Here is a 13,832-nt window from a genome sequence, read left to right as displayed (position 1 = left end):
ATGTATAACAAGACCATGGTAATGGAAGCAAGAGGGGAAAAGCTTACAGCACCTGGTATTCCCAGGTGATCTCCCATCCAAGTACTAACCAGGCCAAACCCTGCTTAGCTTCCGAGATCAGACGAGATCGGGCGTTCTCAGGGTAGTGTGACCGTAAGCCATTGCAGAGCTCTCATCAAGACTACTTATGCAACTTCATCTATGTTGGGTTTCAGATAACAAACTAGTAATGTATAACAAGACCATGGTAATGGAAGCAAGAGGGGAAAAGCTTACAGCACCTGGTATTCCCAGGTGGTCTCCCATCCAAGTACTAACCAGGCCAAACCCTGCTTAGCTTCCGAGATCAGACGAGATCGGGCGTTCTCAGGGTAGTGTGACCGTAAGCCATTGCAGAGCTCTCATCAAGACTACTTATGCAACTTCATCTATGTTGGGTTTCAGATAACAAACTAGTAATGTATAACAAGACCATGGTAAAGGAAGCAAGAGGGGAAAAGCATACAGCACCTGGTATTCCCAGGTGGTCTCCCATCCAAGTACTAACCAGGCCAAACCCTGCTTAGCTTCCGAGATCAGACGAGATCGGGCGTTCTCAGGGTAGTGTGACCGTAAGCCATTGCAGAGCTCTCATCAAGACTACTTATGCAACTTCATCTATGTTGGGTTTCAGATAACAAACTAGTAATGTATAACAAGACCATGGTAATGGAAGCAAGAGGGGAAAAGCTTACAGCACCTGGTATTCCCAGGTGGTCTCCCATCCAAGTACTAACCAGGCCAAACCCTGCTTAGCTTCCGAGATCAGACGAGATCGGGCGTTCTCAGGGTAGTGTGACCGTAAGCCATTGCAGAGCTCTCATCAAGACTACTTATGCAACTTCATCTATGTTGGGTTTCAGATAACAAACTAGTAATGTATAACAAGACCATGGTAATGGAAGCAAGAGGGGAAAAGCTTACAGCACCTGGTATTCCCAGGTGGTCTCCCATCCAAGTACTAACCAGGCCAAACCCTGCTTAGCTTCCGAGATCAGACGAGATCGGGCGTTCTCAGGGTAGTGTGACCGTAAGCCATTGCAGAGCTCTCATCAAGACTACTTATGCAACTTCATCTATGTTGGGTTTCAGATAACAAACTAGTAATGTATAACAAGACCATGGTAATGGAAGCAAGAGGGGAAAAGCTTACAGCACCTGGTATTCCCAGGTGGTCTCCCATCCAAGTACTAACCAGGCCAAACCCTGCTTAGCTTCCGAGATCAGACGAGATCGGGCGTTCTCAGGGTAGTGTGACCGTAAGCCATTGCAGAGCTCTCATCAAGACTACTTATGCAACTTCATCTATGTTGGGTTTCAGATAACAAACTAGTAATGTATAACAAGACCATGGTAATGGAAGCAAGAGGGGAAAAGCTTACAGCACCTGGTATTCCCAGGTGGTCTCCCATCCAAGTACTAACCAGGCCAAACCCTGCTTAGCTTCCGAGATCAGACGAGATCGGGCGTTCTCAGGGTAGTGTGACCGTAAGCCATTGCAGAGCTCTCATCAAGACTACTTATGCAACTTCATCTATGTTGGGTTTCAGATAACAAACTAGTAATGTATAACAAGACCATGGTAATGGAAGCAAGAGGGGAAAAGCTTACAGCACCTGGTATTCCCAGGTGGTCTCCCATCCAAGTACTAACCAGGCCAAACCCTGCTTAGCTTCCGAGATCAGACGAGATCGGGCGTTCTCAGGGTAGTGTGACCGTAAGCCATTGCAGAGCTCTCATCAAGACTACTTATGCAACTTCATCTATGTTGGGTTTCAGATAACAAACTAGTAATGTATAACAAGACCATGGTAATGGAAGCAAGAGGGGAAAAGCTTACAGCACCTGGTATTCCCAGGTGGTCTCCCATCCAAGTACTAACCAGGCCAAACCCTGCTTAGCTTCCGAGATCAGACGAGATCGGGCGTTCTCAGGGTAGTGTGACCGTAAGCCATTGCAGAGCTCTCATCAAGACTACTTATGCAACTTCATCTATGTTGGGTTTCAGATAACAAACTAGTAATGTATAACAAGACCATGGTAATGGAAGCAAGAGGGGAAAAGCTTACAGCACCTGGTATTCCCAGGTGGTCTCCCATCCAAGTACTAACCAGGCCAAACCCTGCTTAGCTTTCGAGATCAGACGAGATCGGGCGTTCTCAGGGTAGTGTGACCGTAAGCCATTGCAGAGCTCTCATCAAGACTACTTATGCAACTTCATCTATGTTGGGTTTCAGATAAAAAACTAGTAATGTATAACAAGACCATGGTAAAGGAAGCAAGAGGGGAAAAGCATACAGCACCTGGTATTCCCAGGTGGTCTCCCATCCAAGTACTAACCAGGCCAAACCCTGCTTAGCTTCCGAGATCAGACGAGATCGGGCGTTCTCAGGGTAGTGTGACCGTAAGCCATTGCAGAGCTCTCATCAAGACTACTTATGCAACTTCATCTATGTTGGGTTTCAGATAACAAACTAGTAATGTATAACAAGACCATGGTAATGGAAGCAAGAGGGGAAAAGCTTACAGCACCTGGTATTCCCAGGTGGTCTCCCATCCAAGTACTAACCAGGCCAAACCCTGCTTAGCTTCCGAGATCAGACGAGATCGGGCGTTCTCAGGGTAGTGTGACCGTAAGCCATTGCAGAGCTCTCATCAAGACTACTTATGCAACTTCATCTATGTTGGGTTTCAGATAACAAACTAGTAATGTATAACAAGACCATGGTAATGGAAGCAAGAGGGGAAAAGCTTACAGCACCTGGTATTCCCAGGTGGTCTCCCATCCAAGTACTAACCAGGCCAAACCCTGCTTAGCTTCCGAGATCAGACGAGATCGGGTGTTCTCAGGGTAGTGTGACCGTAAGCCATTGCAGAGCTCTCATCAAGACTACTTATGCAACTTCATCTATGTTGGGTTTCAGATAACAAACTAGTAATGTATAACAAGACCATGGTAATGGAAGCAAGAGGGGAAAAGCTTACAGCACCTGGTATTCCCAGGTGGTCTCCCATCCAAGTACTAACCAGGCCAAAGCCTGCTTAGCTTCCGAGATCAGACGAGATCGGGCGTTCTCAGGGTAGTGTGACCGTAAGCCATTGCAGAGCTCTCATCAAGACTACTTATGCAACTTCATCTATGTTGGGTTTCAGATAACAAACTAGTAATGTATAACAAGACCATGGTAATGGAAGCAAGAGGAGAAAAGCTTACAGCACCTGGTATTCCCAGGTGGTCTCCCATCCAAGTACTAACCAGGCCAATCCCTGCTTAGCTTCCGAGATCAGACGAGATCGGGCGTTCTCAGGGTAGTGTGACCGTAAGCCATTGCAGAGCTCTCATCAAGACTACTTATGCAACTTCATCTATGTTGGGTTTCAGATAACAAACTAGTAATGTATAACAAGACCATGGTAATGGAAGCAAGAGGGGAAAAGCTTACAGCACCTGGTATTCCCAGGTGGTCTCCCATCCAAGTACTAACCAGGCCAAACCCTGCTTAGCTTCCGAGATCAGACGAGATCGGGCGTTCTCAGGGTAGTGTGACCATAAGCCATTGCGGAGCTCTCAACAAGACTACTTATGCAACTTCATCTATGTTGGGTTTCAGATAACAAACTAGTAATGTATAACAAGACCATGGTAATGGAAGCAAGAGGGGAAAAGCTTACAGCACCTGGTATTCCCAGGTGGTCTCCCATCCAAGTACTAACCAGGCCAAACCCTGCTTAGCTTCCGAGATCAGACGAGATCGGGCGTTCTCAGGGTAGTGTGACCGTAAGCCATTGCAGAGCTCTCATCAAGACTACTTATGCAACTTCATCTATGTTGGGTTTCAGATAACAAACTAGTAATGTATAACAAGACCATGGTAATGGAAGCAAGAGGGGAAAAGCTTACAGCACCTGGTATTCCCAGGTGGTCTCCCATCCAAGTACTAACCAGGCCAAACCCTGCTTAGCTTCCGAGATCAGACGAGATCGGGTGTTCTCAGGGTAGTGTGACCGTAAGCCATTGCAGAGCTCTCATCAAGACTACTTATGCAACTTCATCTATGTTGGGTTTCAGATAACAAACTAGTAATGTATAACAAGACCATGGTAATGGAAGCAAGAGGGGAAAAGCTTACAGCACCTGGTATTCCCAGGTGGTCTCCCATCCAAGTACTAACCAGGCCAAAGCCTGCTTAGCTTCCGAGATCAGACGAGATCGGGCGTTCTCAGGGTAGTGTGACCGTAAGCCATTGCAGAGCTCTCATCAAGACTACTTATGCAACTTCATCTATGTTGGGTTTCAGATAACAAACTAGTAATGTATAACAAGACCATGGTAATGGAAGCAAGAGGAGAAAAGCTTACAGCACCTGGTATTCCCAGGTGGTCTCCCATCCAAGTACTAACCAGGCCAATCCCTGCTTAGCTTCCGAGATCAGACGAGATCGGGCGTTCTCAGGGTAGTGTGACCGTAAGCCATTGCAGAGCTCTCATCAAGACTACTTATGCAACTTCATCTATGTTGGGTTTCAGATAACAAACTAGTAATGTATAACAAGACCATGGTAATGGAAGCAAGAGGGGAAAAGCTTACAGCACCTGGTATTCCCAGGTGGTCTCCCATCCAAGTACTAACCAGGCCAAACCCTGCTTAGCTTCCGAGATCAGACGAGATCGGGCGTTCTCAGGGTAGTGTGACCATAAGCCATTGCGGAGCTCTCAACAAGACTACTTATGCAACTTCATCTATGTTGGGTTTCAGATAACAAACTAGTAATGTATAACAAGACCATGGTAATGGAAGCAAGAGGGGAAAAGCTTACAGCACCTGGTATTCCCAGGTGGTCTCCCATCCAAGTACTAACCAGGCCAAACCCTGCTTAGCTTCCGAGATCAGACGAGATCGGGCGTTCTCAGGGTAGTGTGACCGTAAGCCATTGCAGAGCTCTCATCAAGACTACTTATGCAAGTTCATCTATGTTGGGTTTCAGATAACAAACTAGTAATGTATAACAAGACCATGGTAATGGAAGCAAGAGGGGAAAAGCTTACAGCACCTGGTATTCCCAGGTGGTCTCCCATCCAAGTACTAACCAGGCCAACCCCTGCTTAGCTTCCGAGATCAGACGAGATCGGGCGTTCTCAGGGTAGTGTAACCGTAAGCCATTGCAGAGCTCTCATCAAGACTACTTATGCAACTTCATCTATGTTGGGTTTCAGATAACAAACTAGTAATGTATAACAAGACCATGGTAATGGAAGCAAGAGGGGAAAAGCTTACAGCACCTGGTATTCCCAGGTGGTCTCCCATCCAAGTACTAACCAGGCCAAACCCTGCTTAGCTTCCGAGATCAGACGAGATCGGGCGTTCTCAGGGTAGTGTGACCGTAAGCCATTGCAGAGCTCTCATCAAGACTACTTATGCAACTTCATCTATGTTGGGTTTCAGATAACAAACTAGTAATGTATAACAAGACCATGGTAATGGAAGCAAGAGGGGAAAAGCTTACAGCACCTGGTATTCCCAGGTGGTCTCCCATCCAAGTACTAACCAGGCCAAACCCTGCTTAGCTTCCGAGATCAGACGAGATCGGGCGTTCTCAGGGTAGTGTGACCGTAAGCCATTGCAGAGCTCTCATCAAGACTACTTATGCAACTTCATCTATGTTGGGTTTCAGATAACAAACTAGTAATGTATAACAAGACCATGGTAATGGAAGCAAGAGGGGAAAAGCTTACAGCACCTGGTATTCCCAGGTGGTCTCCCATCCAAGTACTAACCAGGCCAAACCCTGCTTAGCTTCCGAGATCAGACGAGATCGGGCGTTCTCAGGTTAGTGTGACCGTAAGCCATTGCAGAGCTCTCATCAAGACTATTTATGCAACTTCATCTATGTTGGGTTTCAGATAACAAACTAGTAATGTATAACAAGACCATGGTAATGGAAGCAAGAGGGGAAAAGCTTACAGCACCTGGTATTCCCAGGTGGTCTCCCATCCAAGTACTAACCAGGCCAAACCCTGCTTAGCTTCCGAGATCAGACGAGATCGGGCGTTCTCAGGGTAGTGTGACCGTAAGCCATTGCAGAGCTCTCATCAAGACTACTTATGCAACTTCATCTATGTTGGGTTTCAGATAACAAACTAGTAATGTATAACAAGACCATGGTAATGGAAGCAAGAGGGGAAAAGCTTACAGCACCTGGTATTCCCAGGTGGTCTCCCATCCAAGTACTAACCAGGCCAAACCCTGCTTAGCTTCCGAGATCAGACGAGATCGGGCGTTCTCAGGGTAGTGTGACCGTAAGCCATTGCAGAGCTCTCATCAAGACTACTTATGCAACTTCATCTATGTTGGGTTTCAGATAACAAACTAGTAATGTATAACAAGACCATGGTAATGGAAGCAAGAGGGGAAAAGCTTACAGCACCTGGTATTCCCAGGTGGTCTCCCATCCAAGTACTAACCAGGCCAAACCCTGCTTAGCTTCCGAGATCAGACGAGATCGGGCGTTCTCAGGGTAGTGTGACCGTAAGCCATTGCAGAGCTCTCATCAAGACTACTTATGCAACTTCATCTATGTTGGGTTTCAGATAACAAACTAGTAATGTATAACAAGACCATGGTAATGGAAGCAAGAGGGGAAAAGCTTACAGCACCTGGTATTCCCAGGTGGTCTCCCATCCAAGTACTAACCAGGCCAAACCCTGCTTAGCTTCCGAGATCAGACGAGATCGGGCGTTCTCAGGGTAGTGTGACCGTAAGCCATTGCAGAGCTCTCATCAAGACTACTTATGCAACTTCATCTATGTTGGGTTTCAGATAACAAACTAGTAATGTATAACAAGACCATGGTAATGGAAGCAAGAGGGGAAAAGCTTACAGCACCTGGTATTCCCAGGTAGTCTCCCATCCAAGTACTAACCAGGCCAAACCCTGCTTAGCTTCCGAGATCAGACGAGATCGGGCGTTCTCAGGGTAGTGTGACCGTAAGCCATTGCAGAGCTCTCATCAAGACTACTTATGCAACTTCATCTATGTTGGGTTTCAGATAACAAACTAGTAATGTATAACAAGACCATGGTAATGGAAGCAAGAGGGGAAAAGCTTACAGCACCTGGTATTCCCAGGTGGTCTCCCATCCAAGTACTAACCAGGCCAAACCCTGCTTAGCTTCCGAGATCAGACGAGATCGTGCGTTCTCAGGGTAGAGTGACCGTAAGCCATTGCAGAGCTCTCATCAAGACTACTTATGCAACTTCATCTATGTTGGGTTTCAGATAACAAACTAGTAATGTATAACAAGACCATGGTAATGGAAGCAAGAGGGGAAAAGCTTACAGCACCTGGTATTCCCAGGTGGTCTCCCATCCAAGTACTAACCAGGCCAAACCCTGCTTAGCTTCCGAGATCAGACGAGATCGGGCGTTCTCAGGGTAGTGTGACCGTAAGCCATTGCAGAGCTCTCATCAAGACTACTTATGCAACTTCATCTATGTTGGGTTTCAGATAACAAACTAGTAATGTATAACAAGACCATGGTAATGGAAGCAAGAGGGGAAAAGCTTACAGCACCTGGTATTCCCAGGTGGTCTCCCATCCAAGTACTAACCAGGCCAAACCCTGCTTAGCTTCCGAGATCAGACGAGATCGGGCGTTCTCAGGGTAGTGTGACCGTAAGCCATTGCAGAGTTCTCATCAAGACTACTTATGCAACTTCATCTATGTTGGGTTTCAGATAACAAACTAGTAATGTATAACAAGACCATGGTAATGGAAGCAAGAGGGGAAAAGCTTACAGCACCTGGTATTCCCAGGCTGTCTCCCATCCAAGTACTAACCAGGCCAAACCCTGCTTAGCTTCCGAGATCAGACGAGATCGGGCGTTCTCAGGGTAGTGTGACCGTAAGCCATTGCAGAGCTCTCATCAAGACTACTTATGCAACTTCATCTATGTTGGGTTTCAGATAACAAACTAGTAATGTATAACAAGACCATGGTAATGGAAGCAAGAGGGGAAAAGCTTACAGCACCTGGTATTCCCAGGTGGTCTCCCATCCAAGTACTAACCAGGCCAAACCCTGCTTAGCTTCCGAGATCAGACGAGATCGGGCGTTCTCAGGTTAGTGTGACCGTAAGCCATTGCAGAGCTCTCATCAAGACTATTTATGCAACTTCATCTATGTTGGGTTTCAGATAACAAACTAGTAATGTATAACAAGACCATGGTAATGGAAGCAAGAGGGGAAAAGCTTACAGCACCTGGTATTCCCAGGTGGTCTCCCATCCAAGTACTAACCAGGCCAAACCCTGCTTAGCTTCCGAGATCAGACGAGATCGGGCGTTCTCAGGGTAGTGTGACCGTAAGCCATTGCAGAGCTCTCATCAAGACTACTTATGCAACTTCATCTATGTTGGGTTTCAGATAACAAACTAGTAATGTATAACAAGACCATGGTAATGGAAGCAAGAGGGGAAAAGCTTACAGCACCTGGTATTCCCAGGTGGTCTCCCATCCAAGTACTAACCAGGCCAAACCCTGCTTAGCTTCCGAGATCAGACGAGATCGGGCGTTCTCAGGGTAGTGTGACCGTAAGCCATTGCAGAGCTCTCATCAAGACTACTTATGCAACTTCATCTATGTTGGGTTTCAGATAACAAACTAGTAATGTATAACAAGACCATGGTAATGGAAGCAAGAGGGGAAAAGCTTACAGCACCTGGTATTCCCAGGTGGTCTCCCATCCAAGTACTAACCAGGCCAAACCCTGCTTAGCTTCCGAGATCAGACGAGATCGGGCGTTCTCAGGGTAGTGTGACCGTAAGCCATTGCAGAGCTCTCATCAAGACTACTTATGCAACTTCATCTATGTTGGGTTTCAGATAACAAACTAGTAATGTATAACAAGACCATGGTAATGGAAGCAAGAGGGGAAAAGCTTACAGCACCTGGTATTCCCAGGTGGTCTCCCATCCAAGTACTAACCAGGCCAAACCCTGCTTAGCTTCCGAGATCAGACGAGATCGGGCGTTCTCAGGGTAGTGTGACCGTAAGCCATTGCAGAGCTCTCATCAAGACTACTTATGCAACTTCATCTATGTTGGGTTTCAGATAACAAACTAGTAATGTATAACAAGACCATGGTAATGGAAGCAAGAGGGGAAAAGCTTACAGCACCTGGTATTCCCAGGTAGTCTCCCATCCAAGTACTAACCAGGCCAAACCCTGCTTAGCTTCCGAGATCAGACGAGATCGGGCGTTCTCAGGGTAGTGTGACCGTAAGCCATTGCAGAGCTCTCATCAAGACTACTTATGCAACTTCATCTATGTTGGGTTTCAGATAACAAACTAGTAATGTATAACAAGACCATGGTAATGGAAGCAAGAGGGGAAAAGCTTACAGCACCTGGTATTCCCAGGTGGTCTCCCATCCAAGTACTAACCAGGCCAAACCCTGCTTAGCTTCCGAGATCAGACGAGATCGTGCGTTCTCAGGGTAGAGTGACCGTAAGCCATTGCAGAGCTCTCATCAAGACTACTTATGCAACTTCATCTATGTTGGGTTTCAGATAACAAACTAGTAATGTATAACAAGACCATGGTAATGGAAGCAAGAGGGGAAAAGCTTACAGCACCTGGTATTCCCAGGTGGTCTCCCATCCAAGTACTAACCAGGCCAAACCCTGCTTAGCTTCCGAGATCAGACGAGATCGGGCGTTCTCAGGGTAGTGTGACCGTAAGCCATTGCAGAGCTCTCATCAAGACTACTTATGCAACTTCATCTATGTTGGGTTTCAGATAACAAACTAGTAATGTATAACAAGACCATGGTAATGGAAGCAAGAGGGGAAAAGCTTACAGCACCTGGTATTCCCAGGTGGTCTCCCATCCAAGTACTAACCAGGCCAAACCCTGCTTAGCTTCCGAGATCAGACGAGATCGGGCGTTCTCAGGGTAGTGTGACCGTAAGCCATTGCAGAGTTCTCATCAAGACTACTTATGCAACTTCATCTATGTTGGGTTTCAGATAACAAACTAGTAATGTATAACAAGACCATGGTAATGGAAGCAAGAGGGGAAAAGCTTACAGCACCTGGTATTCCCAGGCTGTCTCCCATCCAAGTACTAACCAGGCCAAACCCTGCTTAGCTTCCGAGATCAGACGAGATCGGGCGTTCTCAGGGTAGTGTGACCGTAAGCCATTGCAGAGCTCTCATCAAGACTACTTATGCAACTTCATCTATGTTGGGTTTCAGATAACAAACTAGTAATGTATAACAAGACCATGGTAATGGAAGCAAGAGGGGAAAAGCTTACAGCACCTGGTATTCCCAGGTGGTCTCCCATCCAAGTACTAACCAGGCCAAACCCTGCTTAGCTTCCGAGATCAGACGAGATCGGGCGTTCTCAGGGTAGTGTGACCGTAAGCCATTGCAGAGCTCTCATCAAGACTACTTATGCAACTTCATCTATGTTGGGTTTCAGATAACAAACTAGTAATGTATAACAAGACCATGGTAATGGAAGCAAGAGGGGAAAAGCTTACAGCACCTGGTATTCCCAGGTGGTCTCCCATCCAAGTACTAACCAGGCCAAACCCTGCTTAGCTTCCGAGATCAGACGAGATCGGGCGTTCTCAGGGTAGTGTGACCGTAAGCCATTGCAGAGCTCTCATCAAGACTACTTATGCAACTTCATCTATGTTGGGTTTCAGATAACAAACTAGTAATGTATAACAAGACCATGGTAATGGAAGCAAGAGGGGAAAAGCTTACAGCACCTGGTATTCCCAGGTGGTCTCCCATCCAAGTACTAACCAGGCCAAACCCTGCTTAGCTTCCGAGATCAGACGAGATCGGGCGTTCTCAGGGTAGTGTGACCGTAAGCCATTGCAGAGCTCTCATCAAGACTACTTATGCAACTTCATCTATGTTGGGTTTCAGATAACAAACTAGTAATGTATAACAAGACCATGGTAATGGAAGCAAGAGGGGAAAAGCTTACAGCACCTGGTATTCCCAGGTGGTCTCCCATCCAAGTACTAACCAGGCCAAACCCTGCTTAGCTTCCGAGATCAGACGAGATCGGGCGTTCTCAGGGTAGTGTGACCGTAAGCCATTGCAGAGCTCTCATCAAGACTACTTATGCAACTTCATCTATGTTGGGTTTCAGATAACAAACTAGTAATGTATAACAAGACCATGGTAATGGAAGCAAGAGGGGAAAAGCTTACAGCACCTGGTATTCCCAGGTGGTCTCCCATCCAAGTACTAACCAGGCCAAATCCTGCTTAGCTTCCGAGATCAGACGAGATCGGGCGTTCTCAGGGTAGTGTGACCGTAAGCCATTGCAGAGCTCTCATCAAGACTACTTATGCAACTTCATCTATGTTGGGTTTCAGATAACAAACTAGTAATGTATAACAAGACCATGGTAATGGAAGCAAGAGGGGAAAAGCTTACAGCACCTGGTATTCCCAGGTGGTCTCCCATCCAAGTACTAACCAGGCCAAACCCTGCTTAGCTTCCGAGATCAGACGAGATCGGGCGTTCTCAGGGTAGTGTGACCGTAAGCCATTGCAGAGCTCTCATCAAGACTACTTATGCAACTTCATCTATGTTGGGTTTCAGATAACAAACTAGTAATGTATAACAAGACCATGGTAATGGAAGCAAGAGGGGAAAAGCTTACAGCACCTGGTATTCCCAGGTGGTCTCCCATCCAAGTACTAACCAGGCCAAATCCTGCTTAGCTTCCGAGATCAGACGAGATCGGGCGTTCTCAGGGTAGTGTGACCGTAAGCCATTGCAGAGCTCTCATCAAGACTACTTATGCAACTTCATCTATGTTGGGTTTCAGATAACAAACTAGTAATGTATAACAAGACCATGGTAATGGAAGCAAGAGGGGAAAAGCTTACAGCACCTGGTATTCCGGTAACGCTTTCTTTTATAGTACCCTAAGTTCTAGGTATTAACCAGGTAATAGTGAGGTACAAACTCGGAAGTACTAAGTAATTATTTTTGGTAACAAGATGGTAAGTACCAGGAAAGTATTGCCTAATTACACTGAAATGTTTAGGTATTAACCAGGTAATAGTGAGGTACAAACTCGGAAATACTAAGTAATTATTTTGGGTAACAAGATGGTAAGTACCAGAAAAGTCTTGCCTAATTACACTGAAATGGAACTAGGTAATAAACAGGTACATGGGTGGTACAAAGTCCAAAGTACTAGGTAATTATGTTGGTTAACAAGATGGTAAGAACCAGACAGTTCAATTTAATTACACTGAAATATCTCACAGGTTCTAGGTAATAACCAGGTAAGTGTGAGGTACTAACCCCAGTAACATGATGATAAGTACCAATATAGTCTCCTTACCCTGATATACCTCACAGGTTCTAGCTAATAACCAGGTAAGTGTGAGGTACTAACCCCAGTAACATGATGATAAGTACCAATACAGTCTCCTTACCCTGAAATATCTCGCAGGTTCTAGGTAATAACCAGGTAAGTGTGAGGTACTAACCCCAGTAACATGATGATAAGTACCAATACAGTCTCCTTACCCTGAAATATCTCGCAGGTTCTAGGTAATAACCAGGTAAGTGTGAGGTACTAACCCCAGTAACATGATGATAAGTACCAATACTGTTCATTTTAATCAGTCTCTATTTATTTGACTGAGAAATCCCTAAAAATGAATTTAAGGTTTATAGAGTGGAATTCTTCACTAGGAAGACAGCACAGGAATGGAATACTTGGCCATATGTTTAAAGACATTAGAGCATGTTACAAGGTTTAAGGGTGAAAAAGTATACCATAAGAATAAAGTGTTGAATATGTGTATTTACCCCCTTTTTAAACATAATTTGTAGAATAAGGTCTTACATGTTAAATATATATATATATATATATATATTTAACTTATATATATAAATTAAAACTGCTTAAAAATCAGGGTTATTAAAACTACCAAATATTGATTTCTGAAATCTTAAAACATTATTATAGTTGTTTCTAAATTAATATTAACTGCTTTTGTTTGCATTATTTGAGATCTGAAAGCACTAAAGCATCTTTTTCATTATTTTGACCATTTCTCATTTTCTGCTCTAAATTACAATATTTTTATTTAGTATTTGGGAGAAATGTTGTCAGTAGTTTATAGAATAAAATAACAGTATTCATTTTACTCAAACATGTACCTATACATAGTAAGATCAGAGAAATAGAAAATTTGAAGTGGCTTGGAAGGGTCAAGGGGGCGAAGGCAAGCTCCTGCCCGCAAGCTGCTTACCCCAATAAAAGCTGTCCTCAGCTTTCATTGTATATACACTGCTCAAAAAAATAAAGGGAACACTCAAATAACACATCCTAGATCTGAATGAATGAAATATTCTCATTAAATACTTTGTTCTGTACAAAGTTGAATGTGCTGACAACAAAATCACACAAAAATCATCAATGGAAATAAAATGTATTAACCAATGGAGGCCTGGATTTGGAGCCACACACAAAATTAAAGTGAAAAAAACACACTACAGGCTGATCCAACTTTAATGTAATGTTCTTAAAACAAGTCAAAATGAGGCTCAGTATTGTGTGTGGCCTACACGTGCCTGTATGACCTCCCTACAACGCCTGGGCATGCTCCTGATGAGGTGGCGGATGGTCTCCTGAGGGATCTCCTCCCAGATCTGGACTAAAGCATCCGCCAACTTCTGGACAGTCTGTGGTGCAACGTGACGTTGGTGGATGGAGCGAGACATGATGTCCCAGATGTGCTCAATC

General features: G+C 45.1%; 52 non-coding genes across 52 annotated transcripts; all 52 read right to left on the bottom strand.

The window, feature by feature from the left end:
- Window positions 1-40: 40 nt before the first annotated feature.
- On the bottom strand, window positions 41-159 carry LOC125795935 (5S ribosomal RNA). The gene has a single exon (XR_007434927.1). It is a non-coding gene; the product is annotated as a 5S ribosomal RNA (ribosomal RNA).
- A 110-nt stretch (window positions 160-269) lies between these two features.
- On the bottom strand, window positions 270-388 carry LOC125795571 (5S ribosomal RNA). Its single transcript, XR_007434563.1, has one exon. It is a non-coding gene; the product is annotated as a 5S ribosomal RNA (ribosomal RNA).
- A 110-nt stretch (window positions 389-498) lies between these two features.
- LOC125795909 (5S ribosomal RNA) lies at window positions 499-617 on the bottom strand. Its single transcript, XR_007434901.1, has one exon. It is a non-coding gene; the product is annotated as a 5S ribosomal RNA (ribosomal RNA).
- A 110-nt stretch (window positions 618-727) lies between these two features.
- LOC125795560 (5S ribosomal RNA) lies at window positions 728-846 on the bottom strand. Its single transcript, XR_007434552.1, has one exon. It is a non-coding gene; the product is annotated as a 5S ribosomal RNA (ribosomal RNA).
- A 110-nt stretch (window positions 847-956) lies between these two features.
- Window positions 957-1,075, bottom strand: LOC125795549 (5S ribosomal RNA). Its single transcript, XR_007434541.1, has one exon. It is a non-coding gene; the product is annotated as a 5S ribosomal RNA (ribosomal RNA).
- Window positions 1,076-1,185: 110 nt separating this feature from the next.
- LOC125795537 (5S ribosomal RNA) lies at window positions 1,186-1,304 on the bottom strand. The gene has a single exon (XR_007434529.1). It is a non-coding gene; the product is annotated as a 5S ribosomal RNA (ribosomal RNA).
- Window positions 1,305-1,414: 110 nt separating this feature from the next.
- LOC125795526 (5S ribosomal RNA) lies at window positions 1,415-1,533 on the bottom strand. The gene has a single exon (XR_007434518.1). It is a non-coding gene; the product is annotated as a 5S ribosomal RNA (ribosomal RNA).
- Window positions 1,534-1,643: 110 nt separating this feature from the next.
- Window positions 1,644-1,762, bottom strand: LOC125795515 (5S ribosomal RNA). The gene has a single exon (XR_007434507.1). It is a non-coding gene; the product is annotated as a 5S ribosomal RNA (ribosomal RNA).
- A 110-nt stretch (window positions 1,763-1,872) lies between these two features.
- LOC125795504 (5S ribosomal RNA) lies at window positions 1,873-1,991 on the bottom strand. Its single transcript, XR_007434496.1, has one exon. It is a non-coding gene; the product is annotated as a 5S ribosomal RNA (ribosomal RNA).
- A 110-nt stretch (window positions 1,992-2,101) lies between these two features.
- Window positions 2,102-2,220, bottom strand: LOC125795936 (5S ribosomal RNA). The gene has a single exon (XR_007434928.1). It is a non-coding gene; the product is annotated as a 5S ribosomal RNA (ribosomal RNA).
- A 110-nt stretch (window positions 2,221-2,330) lies between these two features.
- Window positions 2,331-2,449, bottom strand: LOC125795908 (5S ribosomal RNA). The gene has a single exon (XR_007434900.1). It is a non-coding gene; the product is annotated as a 5S ribosomal RNA (ribosomal RNA).
- Window positions 2,450-2,559: 110 nt separating this feature from the next.
- On the bottom strand, window positions 2,560-2,678 carry LOC125795493 (5S ribosomal RNA). The gene has a single exon (XR_007434485.1). It is a non-coding gene; the product is annotated as a 5S ribosomal RNA (ribosomal RNA).
- A 110-nt stretch (window positions 2,679-2,788) lies between these two features.
- LOC125796551 (5S ribosomal RNA) lies at window positions 2,789-2,907 on the bottom strand. Its single transcript, XR_007435460.1, has one exon. It is a non-coding gene; the product is annotated as a 5S ribosomal RNA (ribosomal RNA).
- Window positions 2,908-3,017: 110 nt separating this feature from the next.
- LOC125796086 (5S ribosomal RNA) lies at window positions 3,018-3,136 on the bottom strand. The gene has a single exon (XR_007435078.1). It is a non-coding gene; the product is annotated as a 5S ribosomal RNA (ribosomal RNA).
- Window positions 3,137-3,246: 110 nt separating this feature from the next.
- Window positions 3,247-3,365, bottom strand: LOC125795807 (5S ribosomal RNA). The gene has a single exon (XR_007434799.1). It is a non-coding gene; the product is annotated as a 5S ribosomal RNA (ribosomal RNA).
- Window positions 3,366-3,475: 110 nt separating this feature from the next.
- LOC125795785 (5S ribosomal RNA) lies at window positions 3,476-3,594 on the bottom strand. Its single transcript, XR_007434777.1, has one exon. It is a non-coding gene; the product is annotated as a 5S ribosomal RNA (ribosomal RNA).
- A 110-nt stretch (window positions 3,595-3,704) lies between these two features.
- LOC125795482 (5S ribosomal RNA) lies at window positions 3,705-3,823 on the bottom strand. Its single transcript, XR_007434474.1, has one exon. It is a non-coding gene; the product is annotated as a 5S ribosomal RNA (ribosomal RNA).
- Window positions 3,824-3,933: 110 nt separating this feature from the next.
- On the bottom strand, window positions 3,934-4,052 carry LOC125796379 (5S ribosomal RNA). Its single transcript, XR_007435345.1, has one exon. It is a non-coding gene; the product is annotated as a 5S ribosomal RNA (ribosomal RNA).
- Window positions 4,053-4,162: 110 nt separating this feature from the next.
- LOC125796085 (5S ribosomal RNA) lies at window positions 4,163-4,281 on the bottom strand. Its single transcript, XR_007435077.1, has one exon. It is a non-coding gene; the product is annotated as a 5S ribosomal RNA (ribosomal RNA).
- A 110-nt stretch (window positions 4,282-4,391) lies between these two features.
- LOC125795806 (5S ribosomal RNA) lies at window positions 4,392-4,510 on the bottom strand. Its single transcript, XR_007434798.1, has one exon. It is a non-coding gene; the product is annotated as a 5S ribosomal RNA (ribosomal RNA).
- A 110-nt stretch (window positions 4,511-4,620) lies between these two features.
- LOC125795784 (5S ribosomal RNA) lies at window positions 4,621-4,739 on the bottom strand. Its single transcript, XR_007434776.1, has one exon. It is a non-coding gene; the product is annotated as a 5S ribosomal RNA (ribosomal RNA).
- A 110-nt stretch (window positions 4,740-4,849) lies between these two features.
- Window positions 4,850-4,968, bottom strand: LOC125795471 (5S ribosomal RNA). The gene has a single exon (XR_007434463.1). It is a non-coding gene; the product is annotated as a 5S ribosomal RNA (ribosomal RNA).
- Window positions 4,969-5,078: 110 nt separating this feature from the next.
- On the bottom strand, window positions 5,079-5,197 carry LOC125796047 (5S ribosomal RNA). The gene has a single exon (XR_007435039.1). It is a non-coding gene; the product is annotated as a 5S ribosomal RNA (ribosomal RNA).
- A 110-nt stretch (window positions 5,198-5,307) lies between these two features.
- LOC125795460 (5S ribosomal RNA) lies at window positions 5,308-5,426 on the bottom strand. The gene has a single exon (XR_007434452.1). It is a non-coding gene; the product is annotated as a 5S ribosomal RNA (ribosomal RNA).
- A 110-nt stretch (window positions 5,427-5,536) lies between these two features.
- Window positions 5,537-5,655, bottom strand: LOC125795448 (5S ribosomal RNA). Its single transcript, XR_007434440.1, has one exon. It is a non-coding gene; the product is annotated as a 5S ribosomal RNA (ribosomal RNA).
- A 110-nt stretch (window positions 5,656-5,765) lies between these two features.
- On the bottom strand, window positions 5,766-5,884 carry LOC125796050 (5S ribosomal RNA). The gene has a single exon (XR_007435042.1). It is a non-coding gene; the product is annotated as a 5S ribosomal RNA (ribosomal RNA).
- Window positions 5,885-5,994: 110 nt separating this feature from the next.
- On the bottom strand, window positions 5,995-6,113 carry LOC125795437 (5S ribosomal RNA). Its single transcript, XR_007434429.1, has one exon. It is a non-coding gene; the product is annotated as a 5S ribosomal RNA (ribosomal RNA).
- A 110-nt stretch (window positions 6,114-6,223) lies between these two features.
- On the bottom strand, window positions 6,224-6,342 carry LOC125795425 (5S ribosomal RNA). Its single transcript, XR_007434417.1, has one exon. It is a non-coding gene; the product is annotated as a 5S ribosomal RNA (ribosomal RNA).
- Window positions 6,343-6,452: 110 nt separating this feature from the next.
- On the bottom strand, window positions 6,453-6,571 carry LOC125795414 (5S ribosomal RNA). The gene has a single exon (XR_007434406.1). It is a non-coding gene; the product is annotated as a 5S ribosomal RNA (ribosomal RNA).
- Window positions 6,572-6,681: 110 nt separating this feature from the next.
- Window positions 6,682-6,800, bottom strand: LOC125795403 (5S ribosomal RNA). Its single transcript, XR_007434395.1, has one exon. It is a non-coding gene; the product is annotated as a 5S ribosomal RNA (ribosomal RNA).
- Window positions 6,801-6,910: 110 nt separating this feature from the next.
- LOC125795943 (5S ribosomal RNA) lies at window positions 6,911-7,029 on the bottom strand. Its single transcript, XR_007434935.1, has one exon. It is a non-coding gene; the product is annotated as a 5S ribosomal RNA (ribosomal RNA).
- Window positions 7,030-7,139: 110 nt separating this feature from the next.
- LOC125796238 (5S ribosomal RNA) lies at window positions 7,140-7,258 on the bottom strand. The gene has a single exon (XR_007435230.1). It is a non-coding gene; the product is annotated as a 5S ribosomal RNA (ribosomal RNA).
- Window positions 7,259-7,368: 110 nt separating this feature from the next.
- On the bottom strand, window positions 7,369-7,487 carry LOC125795392 (5S ribosomal RNA). Its single transcript, XR_007434384.1, has one exon. It is a non-coding gene; the product is annotated as a 5S ribosomal RNA (ribosomal RNA).
- A 110-nt stretch (window positions 7,488-7,597) lies between these two features.
- LOC125795381 (5S ribosomal RNA) lies at window positions 7,598-7,716 on the bottom strand. Its single transcript, XR_007434373.1, has one exon. It is a non-coding gene; the product is annotated as a 5S ribosomal RNA (ribosomal RNA).
- Window positions 7,717-7,826: 110 nt separating this feature from the next.
- On the bottom strand, window positions 7,827-7,945 carry LOC125796242 (5S ribosomal RNA). The gene has a single exon (XR_007435234.1). It is a non-coding gene; the product is annotated as a 5S ribosomal RNA (ribosomal RNA).
- A 110-nt stretch (window positions 7,946-8,055) lies between these two features.
- Window positions 8,056-8,174, bottom strand: LOC125796049 (5S ribosomal RNA). The gene has a single exon (XR_007435041.1). It is a non-coding gene; the product is annotated as a 5S ribosomal RNA (ribosomal RNA).
- A 110-nt stretch (window positions 8,175-8,284) lies between these two features.
- LOC125795370 (5S ribosomal RNA) lies at window positions 8,285-8,403 on the bottom strand. The gene has a single exon (XR_007434362.1). It is a non-coding gene; the product is annotated as a 5S ribosomal RNA (ribosomal RNA).
- Window positions 8,404-8,513: 110 nt separating this feature from the next.
- On the bottom strand, window positions 8,514-8,632 carry LOC125795359 (5S ribosomal RNA). The gene has a single exon (XR_007434351.1). It is a non-coding gene; the product is annotated as a 5S ribosomal RNA (ribosomal RNA).
- Window positions 8,633-8,742: 110 nt separating this feature from the next.
- On the bottom strand, window positions 8,743-8,861 carry LOC125795348 (5S ribosomal RNA). The gene has a single exon (XR_007434340.1). It is a non-coding gene; the product is annotated as a 5S ribosomal RNA (ribosomal RNA).
- Window positions 8,862-8,971: 110 nt separating this feature from the next.
- LOC125795337 (5S ribosomal RNA) lies at window positions 8,972-9,090 on the bottom strand. Its single transcript, XR_007434329.1, has one exon. It is a non-coding gene; the product is annotated as a 5S ribosomal RNA (ribosomal RNA).
- Window positions 9,091-9,200: 110 nt separating this feature from the next.
- Window positions 9,201-9,319, bottom strand: LOC125795942 (5S ribosomal RNA). The gene has a single exon (XR_007434934.1). It is a non-coding gene; the product is annotated as a 5S ribosomal RNA (ribosomal RNA).
- A 110-nt stretch (window positions 9,320-9,429) lies between these two features.
- On the bottom strand, window positions 9,430-9,548 carry LOC125796237 (5S ribosomal RNA). Its single transcript, XR_007435229.1, has one exon. It is a non-coding gene; the product is annotated as a 5S ribosomal RNA (ribosomal RNA).
- Window positions 9,549-9,658: 110 nt separating this feature from the next.
- Window positions 9,659-9,777, bottom strand: LOC125795326 (5S ribosomal RNA). Its single transcript, XR_007434318.1, has one exon. It is a non-coding gene; the product is annotated as a 5S ribosomal RNA (ribosomal RNA).
- A 110-nt stretch (window positions 9,778-9,887) lies between these two features.
- LOC125795314 (5S ribosomal RNA) lies at window positions 9,888-10,006 on the bottom strand. Its single transcript, XR_007434306.1, has one exon. It is a non-coding gene; the product is annotated as a 5S ribosomal RNA (ribosomal RNA).
- A 110-nt stretch (window positions 10,007-10,116) lies between these two features.
- On the bottom strand, window positions 10,117-10,235 carry LOC125796241 (5S ribosomal RNA). Its single transcript, XR_007435233.1, has one exon. It is a non-coding gene; the product is annotated as a 5S ribosomal RNA (ribosomal RNA).
- A 110-nt stretch (window positions 10,236-10,345) lies between these two features.
- LOC125795303 (5S ribosomal RNA) lies at window positions 10,346-10,464 on the bottom strand. The gene has a single exon (XR_007434295.1). It is a non-coding gene; the product is annotated as a 5S ribosomal RNA (ribosomal RNA).
- Window positions 10,465-10,574: 110 nt separating this feature from the next.
- Window positions 10,575-10,693, bottom strand: LOC125795292 (5S ribosomal RNA). Its single transcript, XR_007434284.1, has one exon. It is a non-coding gene; the product is annotated as a 5S ribosomal RNA (ribosomal RNA).
- A 110-nt stretch (window positions 10,694-10,803) lies between these two features.
- On the bottom strand, window positions 10,804-10,922 carry LOC125795281 (5S ribosomal RNA). The gene has a single exon (XR_007434273.1). It is a non-coding gene; the product is annotated as a 5S ribosomal RNA (ribosomal RNA).
- Window positions 10,923-11,032: 110 nt separating this feature from the next.
- On the bottom strand, window positions 11,033-11,151 carry LOC125795270 (5S ribosomal RNA). The gene has a single exon (XR_007434262.1). It is a non-coding gene; the product is annotated as a 5S ribosomal RNA (ribosomal RNA).
- A 110-nt stretch (window positions 11,152-11,261) lies between these two features.
- LOC125796031 (5S ribosomal RNA) lies at window positions 11,262-11,380 on the bottom strand. Its single transcript, XR_007435023.1, has one exon. It is a non-coding gene; the product is annotated as a 5S ribosomal RNA (ribosomal RNA).
- A 110-nt stretch (window positions 11,381-11,490) lies between these two features.
- Window positions 11,491-11,609, bottom strand: LOC125796826 (5S ribosomal RNA). The gene has a single exon (XR_007435735.1). It is a non-coding gene; the product is annotated as a 5S ribosomal RNA (ribosomal RNA).
- Window positions 11,610-11,719: 110 nt separating this feature from the next.
- On the bottom strand, window positions 11,720-11,838 carry LOC125796030 (5S ribosomal RNA). Its single transcript, XR_007435022.1, has one exon. It is a non-coding gene; the product is annotated as a 5S ribosomal RNA (ribosomal RNA).
- Between the last annotated feature and the right edge of the window lie 1,994 nt (window positions 11,839-13,832).

The sequence above is a fragment of the Astyanax mexicanus genome, unplaced genomic scaffold (genome assembly GCF_023375975.1).
Source record: "Astyanax mexicanus isolate ESR-SI-001 unplaced genomic scaffold, AstMex3_surface scaffold_46, whole genome shotgun sequence".
In the NCBI taxonomy this organism is placed as follows: domain Eukaryota; kingdom Metazoa; phylum Chordata; class Actinopteri; order Characiformes; family Acestrorhamphidae; genus Astyanax; species Astyanax mexicanus.
This window is presented reverse-complemented; position numbering and strand designations above follow the sequence as displayed.